Consider the following 17,233-nt stretch of genomic DNA (forward strand, 5'->3'; position numbering starts at 1 on the left):
ATTTACATATAACGGCTTTAACCGAACGTCTGGCACATCTAAAATAAATACACTTCCGTGTTACGCAAATAAGGTGAATATGGGCCTACTGACTTGGCTAATAAATCGAATTCACCCTCTCTCTCCCACTCACTTCCTGGCCTATCTCCACTGTCTTATCGAGAAAATTGCAAAAATGTCCCAAAAAAAAAACTTGGCCAATAAATCAGACCATATTGCGATTGTCTGGGAATGTGATAAACAGAAACATTAGCTCCCCCTCGTGTCACATCTACCATTGTCAAGTTCTGTCAAACAACTTACAACCAGCCATTGTTAAGCAAATCATCCTGCCACATAAATAACGTTTTACACTGCAAATGGATTCTTAACATGATTGAAATGTTAACATCAACGAAAACATGAATTCTGGAATCTGTCAACAAACTCAGTGCTAAACATATTGCTTCAGATGTTAATTTTACTGGCTGACATTAACAGAATTACGTCACATACGAAAATCGACTGCTTTAACTCATGAGTCATGATCAGAATGTGCCATTAAAGGAGTAGTTCACTTCCAAAACTAAAATTTACAGATAACGTACTCACCCTCTTGTCATCCAAGATGTCTTTATTCAGTCGTATTATGTTTTTTGAGAATCAGAAAGAGCTTTATTGCCAAGTGTGTTTACAAGGAATTTGTTTTGGTGACAGTAGCTTCCAGTGCACAGACAGGATCACAATGTGACAAGACACAAATAACAAAAATAAACTAGATGAGCAAAGTTTGAGAACAAACTTTAAGTTGGCTTGAGAAAGTCTAGCCTGAAAGTTTGAAGCAGTTGTAAAAGTATGAAAGCAGCTAGCATGATTTAACACATTGCTTACATGATTTAACATGTTGTTAACATGTTTTAGCATGATTAGCTTGTTGCTTGTATTTTTATAGGCTGATTACAATGTTGTTAGCATGATTAACATGTTGTTAGCATAATTATCAAATTACTAGAATGTTGTTAGCATGATTAGCAAGTTACTAGCATGTTTCTAGCCTGATTAGCATGTTGATAGCATGTTTTGCGCATGATTAGCATTTTACTAGCATGTTTCTAACATGGCTAACATGTTACTAGCTTGTTGTTAACATGTTTCTAGCATGATTAGCATATTACTAGCATGTTGTTAACATGATTGGCATGTTGCTAGCATGTTGCTAGCATGATTAGCATGTTTCTAGTATGATTAGCATGCAACTAGCATGTTGCTAGCTTGATTCCCAAGTTACTAGCATGTTGTTAGCATGTTTCTAACATGGTTACCATTCTGCTAGCATGATTAGCAAGTTACTAGCATGTTGCTAGCATGCTTGCAGTATGATTAGCATGTTGCTAGCATTATTACCAAGTTACTAGCATGTTGTTAGCATGATTAGCATGTTACTAGCACGTTGCTAGCATGATTAACAAGTTACTAGCATGTTGCTAACATGATTAGCATGTTGTTAGCATGTTTCTAACATGATTAACATGATACTAGCATGTTGCTAACACGATTAGCATGTTACTAACATGTTTCTAACATGATTAGCATGTTACTAGCATGTTGCTAGCATGATTTAGATAGCTAGATAGATTAGAAATATTAGAAATATTAGAGTGGAAGCTTAAATGAGTCTAAATTGATTAGAAATAGTACATAGAAGGGAAGCTTGATTGAGCCTCAAGGGATTAGCCTTTTTCACACTTCGTGTTTCTGGCTTCCGGATTGGCGCTTGCAGGGTAAACGTTTTTCCGGTGACAGCAGCGGCCGTACTGAACAAGAGTAAGTTCGGGAATCAAAGTCTATTTTTACAAAATAGATACTATGATACTATGATATATACCGGTGTTTTACTCTAAAAATAGCAAACATTTATTCAAAAACTTTGTGTCAGAGTCTGGTCATCACAAATACTATGTTTATTTAATTATGAATGTTAGCACTTATAATACAGTACAGTTTTAAGTTTTGCCGTACTGTCTATTTGGTGCTGGCTGTGCATTATGACTCTTCACATCATTTTTTTTCGCGATTAATATTGTTATTATTATTATTATTATGAAAGTAATATTGTATTTTCTACTTGCTCTCCTTTGCATTATTAACTTTAGGGTGTAAATGTACGTTGCATAATGTGCCCAGGGATATACATAATAAAATAATATAATACTAAATAAGACATGACTCCGATTAATGGCTTTATTCCTTTTGGATCTGGATTACGTTGTTGTATTGAGTTTATGCATCATCCGGACTCAGAATTGTTTCATTTATTCTTGGGGAAATGTGCATTTGGATATAAACGCTGTCATAATTTACCATGATGTAGTGATTCGAGGGAAATGACTGAGTAAATTGAGAAAATACGCTTAAATATACCGGAGATGGAGAACAGAAACTATAGCTGGCGCTATGTTGCGCATATATTATATTGACGAGTGCCGGTCTGAGTGCCCATATAAATTACAAACAAGTAAAATGTTGTTTCTTTGTTGATTATATAACAACTTGGAAAGCAGACAAAAAAGAAAAGGTAAAAGGCATTATTTGAGACAAGGCATTATTTGAGACAAGTTGGCTCATTTGAACAGTCCGTCAATGTAAGTCTATGGGATTTTTGGTGGTTTTGATAGTCTGGTTTACGAAAACTGTAAGTCGGCTTTCTCAAGACAACTTAACAAGTGATTAGAATAAATATGAAAACACACAGACAATAGACAATGAGCAAGTGATTAGAATAAATATTGAAAGGCAATACACAATAGACAGTATAATGTAAGTATAGATGTCCTATATACAAATTATGAAAGGGAATTTTGAGGAAAACATTTCAGGATTTCTCTACATATATGCACGGAGCCTTCTTTAGAACTTCCGCATAATGATAAGCCAGCTCGTAAACTTCCGGTGAATCTCATTTTATATGTACTGTAAGTGGAGACTCTTAGGCCGTTTCTCAATACCAAGTACGCAAAGTTCGGACTTGCGTCCTTCGTAGTTCGGACTTAGTAGTTTGACTTGGGAGTACGAACTCTCGAGGACGGGAGGACGCAAGTCCTGTAATTCTGCAAATGGAACAGCAGCGTACTTGATAAGGTCAGTCAGCTCGCCTTATCTACTCCGGTTATCTTCACTGTACGTATTTACAATAAGACGAAATATGATATCAACCACCTCTGCCTCTTTTCGTTTTCATTTAAACATATTAATAGCTCCAAAAATGTAGTCCAGGGAATGTACAACATTGCAGTGAAACGAAATATTATATCAAACAGCATTGCCTCTTTTCGGTTTCATTTAAACATATTAATAGCGACAAAAATGTGGTTCATGCAACGCGTACACGCATTACAATAAAACGAAGTATTATCACTGCCTTTGTTTTCTTCAAAACATAAACCACAACCCTCTTTTCGTACTCATTAAAAAAAAAAAAAAATTACATATATATATATATATGTATATATATATATATTCATGTGATTTAGGCAATATGTGCACTGTGTATAATACATCTTTATGTATAATAAAATTAAACATGACAAGCACAGCTGCCTTTTTTGTTAAATGTCAGTTTTAATGAACAATATTAGCTATTATAAAAGTGTAAGTATAAAGTATAAGAGACGTATGTAATCGGAAATGAAGACAAAAGCAAAAAATTCAGTCAAATGCATGCTAAAATGTCAGCATTGAATTACGATTGATAAATAATTTATGAAGCATAACTTTGTCCTCAGGCAAAACGATATACCCTGGAATAAATAATAGATTCACGAGACCGAAAATTAGATGTTAGATTTACCCACAACGAATTATACCTCTTGATTAACCACTACAGCGACGTCAGGATCAGCGGCAAACATCAGAAGGACTAGCCGTGGTGAGCCTCTCTCTGCGGGATACACGACCACTGAGCACCCGGTGTTCGCCTGGAACTCACATCTCCGAAATTGGCGAAACAAATTTTTAAATAGGCGCGGTCTTTGTAAATAAACCGCAGATTTGAGTTTTAAACAACTACATTCTCGCCTGAAATACTCTTTAAACTACATTTCATGACAAAATAACAGTAATATTTTGAAAATCATGCAGGTTTTCGCCTCCGCCATTAAGGCTCGCTAATTGGTGCGAAATGCATTCTGGGATACATGGCTGCCTCAAGTTCGCACAAGTCAGAGCCGTATAGAGAGAGAGTTGCGACAACTCCATTGACTCCAATGGACCAGTTTTTTACAGCAATGGCGGATCGTGGAGGCGCGCAATAGTTCCCGGAAGTTAGCGCTAATACTATCAGCGCCATAGAGATGCAGCAGAAGAGACCGCTGTGATCCACTTTTATAAGGTAAGACATTTATAGAACAAAACTATATATTATCAGAGCAGCTAATTAAATTACCTTATGCATTAAAACAGATTATTATTAGATTATTCCTCACTAAATTAGTAGATTTAGGGGGTATTATTCGTTCTATTAAAGCAGTTTAATTTATCGTTGTGTAATTGAGGCTTTTAAACGTGATTTTTGCTGGTGGAAAGTTAAATATTAGAATTAAATTTATTGCAAAGGATGCTGATGGACCTAAGTGAGAATGAAATAGAGGCAGGCAACTTTCATTTGAGAATCATACCAGGCTAAATTACCAGAAATATATTAAATACCACTACTGTATACAGTTGAAGTCAAAAGCTTACATACACCTTGCAGATACTGCAAAATGTTAATTAAAATAATTTATATTACCAAAATAAATACGTTTAAACATTGTTTATTTAGTACTGACCTGAATAAGATATTTCACATAAAAGATGTTGTTTACATATCGTCCATAAGAGAAAATAATAGTTACATTTATAAAAATGACCCAGTTCAAAAGTTTACATACAGTTCATTCTTAATACTGTGTTAATATTGGTAAATTAATTCAAATTTTGCAGATTCTGGAAGCTGTATGTAAACTTTTGACTTCAACTTTAATAAATGTTATCACAGTAAACCTGTACTTTATTACTGTGTTTTATATTTACTGTACTTTTGTACTTCTTATCTACTATAGAAACACTGTGTGGAGGAGCAGCGATGCCACAGGACTGATATGTGATAGAGCATCACTTTACCATTGCTCCCATGTTTTTCTCCTTCTCTATTTTGCTCTCAGAACAAGAACCACCTGAAGAGTCCCTGTAATGAGAACAACTTTGAAGACATGACGCCAAGCCTTGAGAGGACTTCAGATGATAATAATAAACACACAAAACTACCACATTTTCTTTGTATTATAATCAACATGATCAAATCATGTGATCATTGCTTTAATGTATTAATTGTTTCTGCTGAATACATGATGTTAACTAACTGCATGATTTGTATAGCCTAATTTTAGAACACTTCTGCCAGATGAACATTACTTTAACAGTTACACCTGTTAACAGAACTCTTATTTGTAATGTAGAAACATTAATTTTCCTGTAAAGCTGCTTTGAAACACTGTATAATAAAAAGTGCTATACAAATAAATGTGAATAAAATAAAACTTGATGCATCTTTTTTTCTCCTCTCCATGTCAGTAGGAAAACCATACATTCATTCTGCTTTCTGTGAGTGACTCTGGAGCATTCCCATTTAGCACAGGAAACTACAAGGACAACATGCTTTTCCGTTTATTATAAATGAATAAATCAGTTGCATACGTAAAATATATGATTAACTGTGTAAAAACAATGTTTTAAGTTGAATATACTATGAAAATATTTATATATTAATAATTATGGGGTGATCAAGAATCAAAAACATTAAACAAGATGAATTTTCCTTAATTTAATTTTATAATTCACTTGTTTGGTATTAAGACAACATACCAACAAGACAATACCATTTCAAAACAGCAAATGCAGTCTTTAACCAAAGTTACTTTAGCCTAAAATATGTTAACAAGGCAAGTAGCGATAGTTTACCACATTAATCCTCAAATATTAGCCTATTTTATATTTTAAATACAACACTGATATAACTACATATACATACTACATATGCATATCGATGTATTTTATAAATGATGTAAATACACTCTTTTATTTTCTACTAATTAACCAAAATCGCAGTTCTGCCTCTCCAACTCCATGTATTCCAATTGCCCGCTATGAACTTCCTGGAACTATTTGAAGTCTACACGAATCACGTGACGATCGAGCGTTTTGAACTTCCGTTGTCGCAACTCTCTCTCTATACGGCTCTGGCACAAGTCTCCTCTTGATGCATCCTTTATAAAAGGGGCGGAGCAAGAACACATCCGGGGATTTGAACTGTACTTGGCTACATGTGGACAGTACTTGGGCGACGACTGATGATGTTTCACAAGTAAACAAGAACACAAGTACAGACAAGAACGCATATTGAGAAACGGCTTTAGACTCCTCTCCTGCTTCGTTCTTATCAGAAGGAAGATAATAAACTGCAACATCGTAAATAATGATAGCGGCATGAACGTTCAGTTTCATGTTATTTAACAACATATAAAGAGCCTGGAAATCCCAGAAGAGTACCTGGACACATAGTTGTACATTTAAATGCTGACAGCTAGACACAACTGTTTAGGCTAATATTAGTAACTAACGATGCTTCTCTTCAACGACATCTTAATACTATTAATAGTACATTTTTAGTACTTTTACAGCAAGTGCAGAAAGTCAATAAAATAATAAATAAATAAGCTCAGACACAAACAGACTATAAGGGTGAATTATTTAAATACTTATATATATAGTTCACTAGAAATTAAACAAGTTAAATATTAATAGTATAAGAATTAAGTAATGCATTCAATATGAATCAATAAATTTGAAATATTTAAATTTAATTTAATAACTACATCTTTTAACTACATCTCTTACAAGTTTTATCTTGAACTGTAAACGCTATTAAATAGCCTAAATTTAACCAGCACAAACATGTTTTGTATGAATTTAGTCTGAATCATTTAATGCACAGCTCTGTTTTTGACATCGGCGTGTCAGATGTTTAATTCGGTTATTACTGTCAATAATAGCAATGACTTGTGCAAATTTAGAGGATTTACTCGCATAGTTTTTTACACTCGCGTTTGTCATTCTTGAAACGGTATACACTGACGTTTGGTCCTCTTAGACAAACAAAACTTTTCTTGGAATTGTGAATGGATTAATCATAATTATGCGAGTAAATCCGCTAAATATGTGCGAGTCATTGCTATGATTGATAGTAATAACCGAATGAAACATCTAGAGAAAACGAGCAAAGGACACTCCTATTACGGCACAGTACAGTTTAGGTGACTGAGCTGTCTAAAGCAAGGAAGTAGTCCGTGCATAGGGTCAATTAATATTTATGGTGCCCCCGAGTTCTAACTTCCAAAATGTAGTTTAAATGCAGCTTCAAAGGGCTCTAAACGATCCCAGCCGAGAAAGAAGGGTCTTGTCTAGCGAAACGATCGGTTATTTTAAAAAAAAAAATAAAAAATAAATAAATAAATAAATTACTATATATATATTTTTTTTAACCGCAAACGCTCCTCTTTGTGTAGTTCTGCGTGAACTGTGTGTGTTCCTGTTTATGACAGTTAGGGTATGTCGAAAAATTCCTCATTTTCTCCTCCCACTAAATCATACTACATCGCTGCAGAAGTGACCCAGTAGTGTTTACAAAGTGAACATGCAAAGAAGATCAAACGCCCTTTACAAAACAAACAAACAAACAAAAAAAAACAAAAAAAAAAAAAATTTCAAAACGATTTTGAAATTGGAGGAGAAAATGAGATGGGAGTTTTTCGACATACCCTAAATGTCAGGCAGCGCTAGACCGTCAAGATAAGCGTTTGCGGTTAAAAAGTAGGCCTGTATAAGAGCCCTCTGAAGCTGTATTTAAACTGCATTTTTTAAGTTCAAACAAGCGGGCACCATACATATCTGGGGAGAAATCCTGAAATGGTTTTCTTAAAAAAACATAATTTCTTTATGAATGAAGAAAGAAAGACATGGACATCTTGGATGACAATGGGGTGAGTACATTATCTGTAAATTTTTGTTTTGGAAGTGTACTCCTTTAACAACTGCAAATATATGAAAAAGGCTGCTAAACCTCACTTTAAGATTCACTAAAGCATTTGATGCATAATTAATTCCCTAGGCGCGGGAAGTGGGGGTGCTGAGGGTGCTGCAGCACCCCCTGTTTTTTTTCTGTGGGCATAGCTTATCAGAAATCTCGGAGTCGAAAACAGAGTCAAACTGAAAACAAAAACGCTTTCATTATGTATAATCCATAAAGATGCATTTATTTCTAAAGGCTTGTCCAATGAGGAGATGGCAAGGATCGCTGACTTCATCCTTAAAACACTGACTCAGAAAACGCTAGTTTATTAATAAATAATTCAAAAAATATTCTTACTATTTCCCCGACACATTCATGTCAATTACTTTTGCCGGTGCTTTGTGGCAAGCTTTAGCCTGTTGCATGCACTTGACGGAAATTGGCCCGAAGCCCGGCCCCAGGTGCGTAAATAACTCGGGGCCCGTACAGCACCTCAACCTAAAATATCTTCCCGCGCCCCTGTTCCCTATACACATTGCATACAGTTTTTAACTTAAACATGTTTAACTACGATTGTTTTACACCAAGCAAAATTCATGAGTGTGAGATTAGAGTAACAGCACAATAAATTATGATTGAGGAAACAAGCCATTCCGTTCATGATCCATATTTGTTTTAGCACAAAATAGCACTGTAACTGATGAGTGAATGTTTAGCAGGTTTTAACACACTTATGATCATGTAAAATGATCTGGCCTATGTGTGATGTGCTTGTATGAAGGAGTGATCTCTCTGTCTTTTGGTTTCAGTTGCTGTTCTTAGTTGCACCTGGGTCACTGTGACAACAACAACATGGAAATATGATCACTCTAGCAAACATATTTCTGAACATTATTGCACAATTTTATTGCTATGGGACAGAGTTCCACCTTTATCTACGGAATCCACGTCCACAGAGTTCAATGTAACTATTAATCTAAATGAACTGCAATAGAGTTTTGTTGGACCATTTATATTTGGGTTGGCTTCTCATATTGCTTTTTTTTTGTGTAAAATGTCTGAGGGTTCAATGAGGGCCTAAAGTTGAGGTTATTGCACAGCCTAGTGGCAAAAGAAGGACACTTCTGTTTGTTTCTGTAAGGGCTGTTTTTATTAGTTTCCAGACAGCAGAGGTCAGTGCAGATCATGTTGTAATAGTGGGCCAAGAGTTCAACCAACAGCTAGTATTTTTGTTCTGATGCTCTGCTAAACAGTGAACATGAGGTGACAGGTTGTACATATGTCCACAAATATGAATGAAAGTAAGAAAAGTGGAAAAAATATAGGCCTAATGTCAACAGGAAGATCAAGTTATCCAATGTCAATGTTTTGAAAAGGATTTTTAGGTTCTATTTAGGTTCATTTTGAACCATGTCATGTGCTTAAAAACCTTTCAGGGATTTGCATTTTAAATAATCCTTTACTGGAAGTAAAGCAGATTTAACTCATTCATAATGGAGGGGTTAAGTATTCGCAGAACTTAGATTGAGTTAAAATGAATGCTGTCAAATCGATTAATCATATATACAGTTGAGACCAGAAGATTACACACACCTTGCAGAATCTGCAAAATTATATAATTATTTTACCAAAATAAGAGGGATCATACACAATGCATGTTATTTTTTATTTAGTACTGACCTGAATAAGATATTTCACATAAAAGACATTTACGTATACTCCACAAGAGAAAATATATTATTTTTTTGTTTAGTGATAGTTGTTCATGAGTCCCTTGTTTGTCCTAAACAGTTAAACTGCCTGCTGTTCTTTAGAAAAATCCTTCAGGTCCCACAGATTCTTTGGCTTTTCTGCATTTTTGTGTATTGGAACCCATTCTCACTCTGAAGGCCAAAGGTGCCCCTCGGCGTCACTATATCGACGAACTGGGACCTGCACTGATTTCAGTGGGAAACTTTTGGTGTCAGAACACAGACAGAAAGGACATGAGATGATGAAGAAGACTCAAGAAGTCTCATTCAGCACACATTGCGATATTTACCGTCAGTTTACTTGTGCCACAGGTTGGTTGAGTAGTCGTAAATACGCTGTCTTAATGTTTTTTTTTTTAAATGTATCTTGTCTTCTTTATTAATCAGATTAGCGCCTTATGTTTATTCACTTAACTATATCCGAGGCTGTCATGGCATTGCATTTCATTGCATTTAACTGAACAAACACACCTGCTAACTGCGATTAAACTCTATCTGTCACGTGACGTGCCACAGACCTTCCTTCAGTTTTGTATTCATATCAGGTTCAAAAATGTAAGTTGTATTCGTAGTAAAATCATGGTAACCACAACACTTACAACAGCAACTGCAGTTGTACTGTGATATTTGAAGTTAAAACACATTAAACAGGACACTTAACATGTTTTTACCTCAGTAACTGCAGTTTCACTGTGAAAGTTTGTGAAAACAATAAACATGACACTTACCATGTTTTTACCACGGTAACTGCAGTTTTGCTGTGAAATTTGAAGTTAAAACACAGTAAACATGATACTTACCATGTTTTTACCACGGTAACTGCAGTTTTGCTGTGATTTTTGAGGTTAAAACACAGTAATCATGATACTCACCATGTTTTTACCACAGTAACTGCAGTTTCACTGTGAAAGTTTGTGAAAACAATAAACACGACACTTAACATTTTTTTTCCTATGGTAACTGTAGTTTTGCTGTGTTATTTGAAGTTAAAACACAGTACACATGACATTTACCATGTTTTTACCATGGTAACCACAACACTTCTTATGCTTTTACTGCAGCATCTTTAGTTTGACTGTGATATGTATAGTAATAGCACAGTAATCACCAAACTTTCTATGGTTTTACCACTGTAACTATACCGTGCTTGTAATACCTTTTAATGTAAAATCCAAAAAAAGGTATTTTTTAACCTCTTGCAGTTCATTCATATCAGTTTATAACTTAAATATTTTGCTCACAGATCATTATTAACATTTTCTGTATAATTCTATTTTCTTTCCCTTTTTTTTTTTAGCTGAAAAGACCTAAAGGAAGCAGTCAACCCAGTCTTGTTTGTGGAGAGGTATTCATTTAGAAACAGAGAAGACAGAAAGCTGCGGAGGGAGGCATTTGCAGTGGTAGGTCTGTGTTAGTTTTACCCTTTTATCAAACAGTCCTGCTGTTATAATTTGCATACACTGCATACGCAGCATATATAACATAACATGTTGTTTCTTAAACTTTTGCCCTGTCCAAATACCCACACTTGCAAATTTTGGCACTTGACCCCTTGACTACTTACATAGAACTTTTCAGTACCTGATGGGACACACTTATAGTGTGGTAAAAATGCTTACAGTGTTTACAGAAATGTATTTTTAGTTTCAACTATGCATTTTAAAATAAACTTCTAAATGTCTGTTCAATAGTCCCTATAACAGATGGCAATTTAATTTGTGGTGCTTCTAATTAAGTGATAAAAAGCAGTTGCAAATGATGTACAAAATAAATATACTTCTCTTTGCACCAGTAAAACATGCAACACTTTGTTTTACTACCAAATTATTCGTAATATCTAATGATTATAATTTTTTTTTTTTTTTTTTTTCCCCCCCCCATGACCTCTCGCTAGATCTTGGCAAAAAGTCTCATGATTTATTCCAAGACATGATGCATGATGGGATACACTAAGCTTCCAGAGCAGTATTCAAAATGGTGTGGATTTAGTGTGCATTAAGGGCACTGCAATTTGGCATTATTAAGACCCGGGACAGTCTTGCGAACTTACTTCCTGTCACATGCATGTACTATCAAGTGGCCAAGACCGCAAGTGTGGATATTTGGACTGGGTAAAAGTTTTAAAAATACCCCATTAGTACATCAAAGTCTTAATTCAATAATTAAATTGAACACTTGTATGATATTGTACAAGTGTACCTGTAGACAGTCCTGCAGCGTTTACTCTACTGCTGAATGTTAGTCATTGCCTCAGTCCCCTGTACAGTCTCATTACAATATTTGTAAATCAGTTGTGCCCCTTCTTGGAAAACAGTCTGTCACACTCACGCACACACAAGGAGGAGACGAGATGAGTGGCAATACTTTAACAATTTATTAAACAACGTCTTATTTAAAAAAAAGCTTCAAACAGTGAAAGAGGTTCTTAACTGAATGCTTAGGTAGATTGTTGAAGTCCAAAAGTCCAGTGTTAGAGCCACGCCACAACATCGAAGGAAGGAGAGTCAGAACCAGCATGTGAACGGTAGACCAGACAATGAGCAAATGGCTGAGTGTCTATTTATAGGGCGTGGCTCAATGAGGAACAGGTGATGCGAGTTAGAATTCGGGTGACTGTGAACGAGTGGGTGGTGCTACCGGAGGTGTGGCGGATGAGGGTGGCAGTGGTGAATGCCTGACACTACCCCCTCCTCCAGGGGCGGCTCCCGACGCCCTAACACGACGTCGAGGGCGACCTCGACCGCGAGGGGCAGGCTGATCCGGATGGTCTCAATGGAAGTCAGATAACAAGGTGGGGTCTAGTACATCATCCCGTGAGACCCAGGATCGCTCTTCAGGTCCATAACCCTCCCAGTCGACGAGATATTCCAACTGCCCCCTCGACGCCGTGAGCCCAGAATCTCGTGGACAGTGTATATGGACGGTGGTTCCAGGATCTCCGGAGGAGGGGGCTCCACTTCAGCTCCCGGTTGTTTTGTGGCAGAGGGATAACAAGGTTTAAGTAGGGAAACGTGGAAAGTGGGATGAATACGATACCTTGGTGGGAGCTGAAGTTGGAACGTGACTTCGTTGATGCGTCTCAGGATCTTGAACGGACCAATGTAGCGGGGACTCAGCTTGCGGCAGGGTTGATGGAGGCGGAGATCCCGTGTAGACAACCAAACCTGGTCCCCAGGTTGGAATTCGAGGGTAGGTCTCCGTCGGATGTCGGCGAAGCGCTTGTGTTGTCGTACAGCCCGCTGCAGATGGTGATGAGCTGAGTCCCACACTCTCTCGAAACCAGTGGTCTACCACTGGAACATTAGAGGGTCCTCTGTCCAGGGAAACAGCGGAGGCTGGTACCAGAGTACGCACTGAAAAGATGTTAAGCCGGTGGTATCTTGGTGCAGGGAGTTCTGTGCGTACTCGGCCCACGGGAGGAACCTGTTCCAGCAGTGTTGGTCTGCGTGACAGTATGCCCGGAGGTAACGTCTGAGCTCCTGGATCTTCCTCTCTGTCTGGCCGTTTGTCTGTGGATGATATCCAGAAGATAGGTTAACTGTAACACTGAACAATTTGAAGAAAGCTTTCCATACATGAGAGATGAATTGAGGTCTCCGGTCCGACACGATCTCCTCAGGCAAGCCGAAGTAGCGGAATAGGTGTTGGAACAGAATCTCAGCCATCTCCATCGCCGTGGGCAAACCCTTCATGGGAAAAAACTTGCACATTTTAGAGAATCAATCCACCATGACCAGAATGCAAGTGTTACCTTCGGCTGCCGGGAGATCGGTCACAAAGTCTACTCCGATGTGGGACCAGGGCCTCTGTGGGATGGGTAGTGGAACCAGTTTGCCTGTAGGGAGTTGACGAGGAGAAGTAGACATGGCACAGAAAGAGCAGCTCTGGACGTACCTGATGGTATCTCAGCGCATACTGGGCCACCAGTAACGAGATTGTAAGAGCGAGAGGGTCTGTTGGCTGCCAGGGTGTCCAGAGCCCGGAGACCGATGAGCTGTGTCCAGAAGGTCTTGACGTAGGGTGAGAGGAACGAAGATCTTGCCTTCTGGACATTTCGGCGGAGCAGCTTCCTGGAGAGTGGCGCTGCGGATGTCTTCATCCATCTCCCAGACGATGGGGCTGACGATTAGGTTGGAGGGTACAATTGGCTCTGGTTCGACGGGTTGATCTGTGGAATGGAGTCGGGATAGAGAGTCCGCTGAAATGTTCTTAGAGCCAGGTCTATAGGTGATTTTGTAGTTGAATCGTGTGAAGAACAGAGCCTATCTTGCTTGGCGGGGGTTGAGTCTCTTGGCCTCCCGGATGTACTGAAGATTTTTATGGTCAGTAATGATTGTGAATGGATGTTTGGAACCCTCCAACCAATGGCGCCACTCCTCCAGGGCAAGCTTGATGGCGAGGAGCTCTCTATTACCCACGTCGTAATTCTGCTCCGCCGGTGACAGCTTTCGGGAGTAGAAAAGCACAGGGATGGAGGAGTGGAGGCTCACCGACCGCTTGGGACAGTACCGCACCTGCTCCAGTGGTGGATGCGTCGACCTCTACCGTGAAGGGAAGTTCTGGATCTGGATGATGTAGAAGGGGTACGGTACTGAAAATCTTCTTCAGCTGGAGAAAGGCTTCGTGGGCAGGGGGGTTCCAGCAGATGGTCTTTGGTTTACCCCTCAGGAGGGAGGTTAACGGCGCAGTAATGGTACTGTAATCCTTAATGAATCTTCTGTAGAAGTTGGCAAATCCTAGGAAGCGCTGGAGTTCCTTGACTGTGAGTGGTTGAGGCCATTCCTGGATGACTTAAACCTTCCCCTGATCCATTTGCACGCCCTCGGCCGAAATGATGTAACCCAGGAAGTGTACAGATGGACGATGGAACTCATTTCTCCAGCTTGAGATAGAGGGGGTGTTCTCAGAGCTTGTGGAGGACCTGCTGGACGTGGTGGCGATGTTCGGCCATGTTCCGGGAGTAGATCAAGATATCGATGTAGACAATAACGAACCTATGGAGGAACTCCTCGTTCATAAACGTTTGGAAGACGGATGGGCTGATGGAGAGGCCGTACGGCATTACCCGGTATTCATAGTGGCCGGTGGGTGTCACGAATGCCGTCTTCCACTCGTCTCCTGCACGGATACGAACGAGGTTATACGCACTCCGCAGGTCCAGCTTCGTGAAGACTTGGGCTCCACAAAGCTCTTCGAGGGTGGCTGGGACCAGAGGGAGCGGATAGGGTTGTTGGATGACTTGGGAGTTGAGTTGTCGGTAATCAATGCAGGGCCATAACCCCCCATCCTTCTTGCCCACGAAGAAGCTGGAAGCGGCCAGTGAGGTTGATGGTTGAATGAGCTAGGGCCTCCAAGATGTATTCCTCCCTCGCCTGAAAAGCCTCTAATCCAATGCTGTCGTCGTATAAAGCCATCGCAGCTTGGAGGTCAGGACTGAGGCCTTGCCTGTAGGCCCCGAGCAGTGCCTTCTCATTCCAACCACTAGCCGCCGCCAGTGTACAGAAGTGAAGAGTGTAGTGATTCACTGAAGAAGTGCCCTGCTGTAGCCGGAAGAGTTGATCCGAAGTAGCAAGTTCTCCTGTTGTGGTACTGAAAACTTCGGTGAAATGATTAGTAAACTGTTCATATGAATGAATGATCGGATTTTCCGCGTTCCAAATAGCTTTAGCCCACAGCAGGGCCTTACCGGTTAGGAGTGAGATGAGAAATGCCACCTTAGCGTCATCGGAGGTGAACAGTTGTGGTTGCATTTTGATGAAGAGATTTACTTGAAGCAGAAAACCGCTACACTCAGCCGCCTCTCCTGCAAATGTTGCGGGCATGGCCATGGGAGATCCTGAGACGGACGGTGTCGATGGAGGTTGGAACGCCGCCTTCAAGGCATTCACCAGCTCAGAGAAAGGGTTAGTAGCGGCGGGTGTTTCGGTGCTCATGCGGTGTATTTCTTGTCAGCGGTCTGGTCTTCTGTCACACTTACGCACACACAAGGGGATGGAGGAGACGAGAGATGAGTGGCAATACTTTTCAACAATTTATTAAACAACGTCTTATTTACAAGACAAAGCTTCAAACAGTGAAAGAGGTTCTTAACTGAATGCTTAGGTAGATTGTTGAAGTCCAAAAGTCCACTGTTAGAGCCATGCCAAACATCGAAGGAAGGAGAGTCAGAACCAGCATGTGAACGGTAGACCAGACAATGAGCAAATGGCTGAGTGTCTATTTATAGGGCGTGGCTCAACGAGGAACAGGTGATGCGAGTTAGAATTCGGGTGACTGTGAACGAGTGGGTGGTGCTACCGGAGGTGTGTCAGATGAGGGTGGCAGTGGTGAATGCCTGACACAGTCGATGCCCCACACAGTCAGAAACTTTATATTGTCCATTGGCTTCTAAATAAATTACTTCAAATGGGCCCCATCAGTTCATTGTCCAACATTACATGATGTCTCTCTCTTTAATGGGTGGAAATGCTAGTTTGATGTGTCCTGTTAGCATGTAAACATATTTAAAAGAATTAGATATATAGCTTGCTATTAATGATTTACTTTTAATAATGGATGCATTACAATATGCATTGCAAGCGTTACAGTTAAAAATGTACAATGTTGTTCTTGCTTGCCTTTTAGTTTTATTTATTTATTTTAAGAGAAGACAAAATATTTTGTAAAAATATTGTTTTTATATTGTTTTTTTATATGTTTTATATATATATGTAAGGACTTTTGTTATATATTTCTGAGGTACACACCTTAAGTTATATTTTACTATAATTAATTGTATAACTATAATTAAATACATTTTTGTAATTAACTGCTTTTTTATTCTTCATAGTGGCAAAAACAAGCTTGGTGACAGAGGATATAGTGCAGTAGTTTGGGCACTATGTTTGACATATCAGTAAATACTGGGAAATGCTTACAAAACTATGCTTTTCATTATGCTTTATATATTTACTTGTTTATATTTATTAAGTTTTTATTCTTAGAGTTAAAATGGTAGAGAATTACAGAAACACAAAAGTGAATATATTTATAACTTTAAAACACAATGTAATTTACAATGTAAATGTTAGAAGCACATTATTTGATTAGTAAATGCACTTGTCTATGGTCAAAATAAATAAATAAATAAAAGTCATCTATTGAATTTAATTAGATAAATCTATGGGTTAAGGCTGCATGGGAAACAGCATATCAGTATTGCCCAGTTTTTGTCAACAATAATTACTGTAGGTGTAGACGTTAATAAAACACAATCTAATAGGTAGCTAATTTAATTATTGTTAACTGAATCTGTCACTTCAGCCGAAAAACTGAAGAAATTTGTCATAAATGACCATAAATGGACAAGTGTGATGCCTCTGTTCAGCTGGGATGTCAGTGGCTGTGAAGTTCCCTTCTC

This window comes from Labeo rohita, chromosome 14 (assembly GCF_022985175.1).
Source record: "Labeo rohita strain BAU-BD-2019 chromosome 14, IGBB_LRoh.1.0, whole genome shotgun sequence".
Lineage (NCBI taxonomy): Eukaryota > Metazoa > Chordata > Actinopteri > Cypriniformes > Cyprinidae > Labeo > Labeo rohita.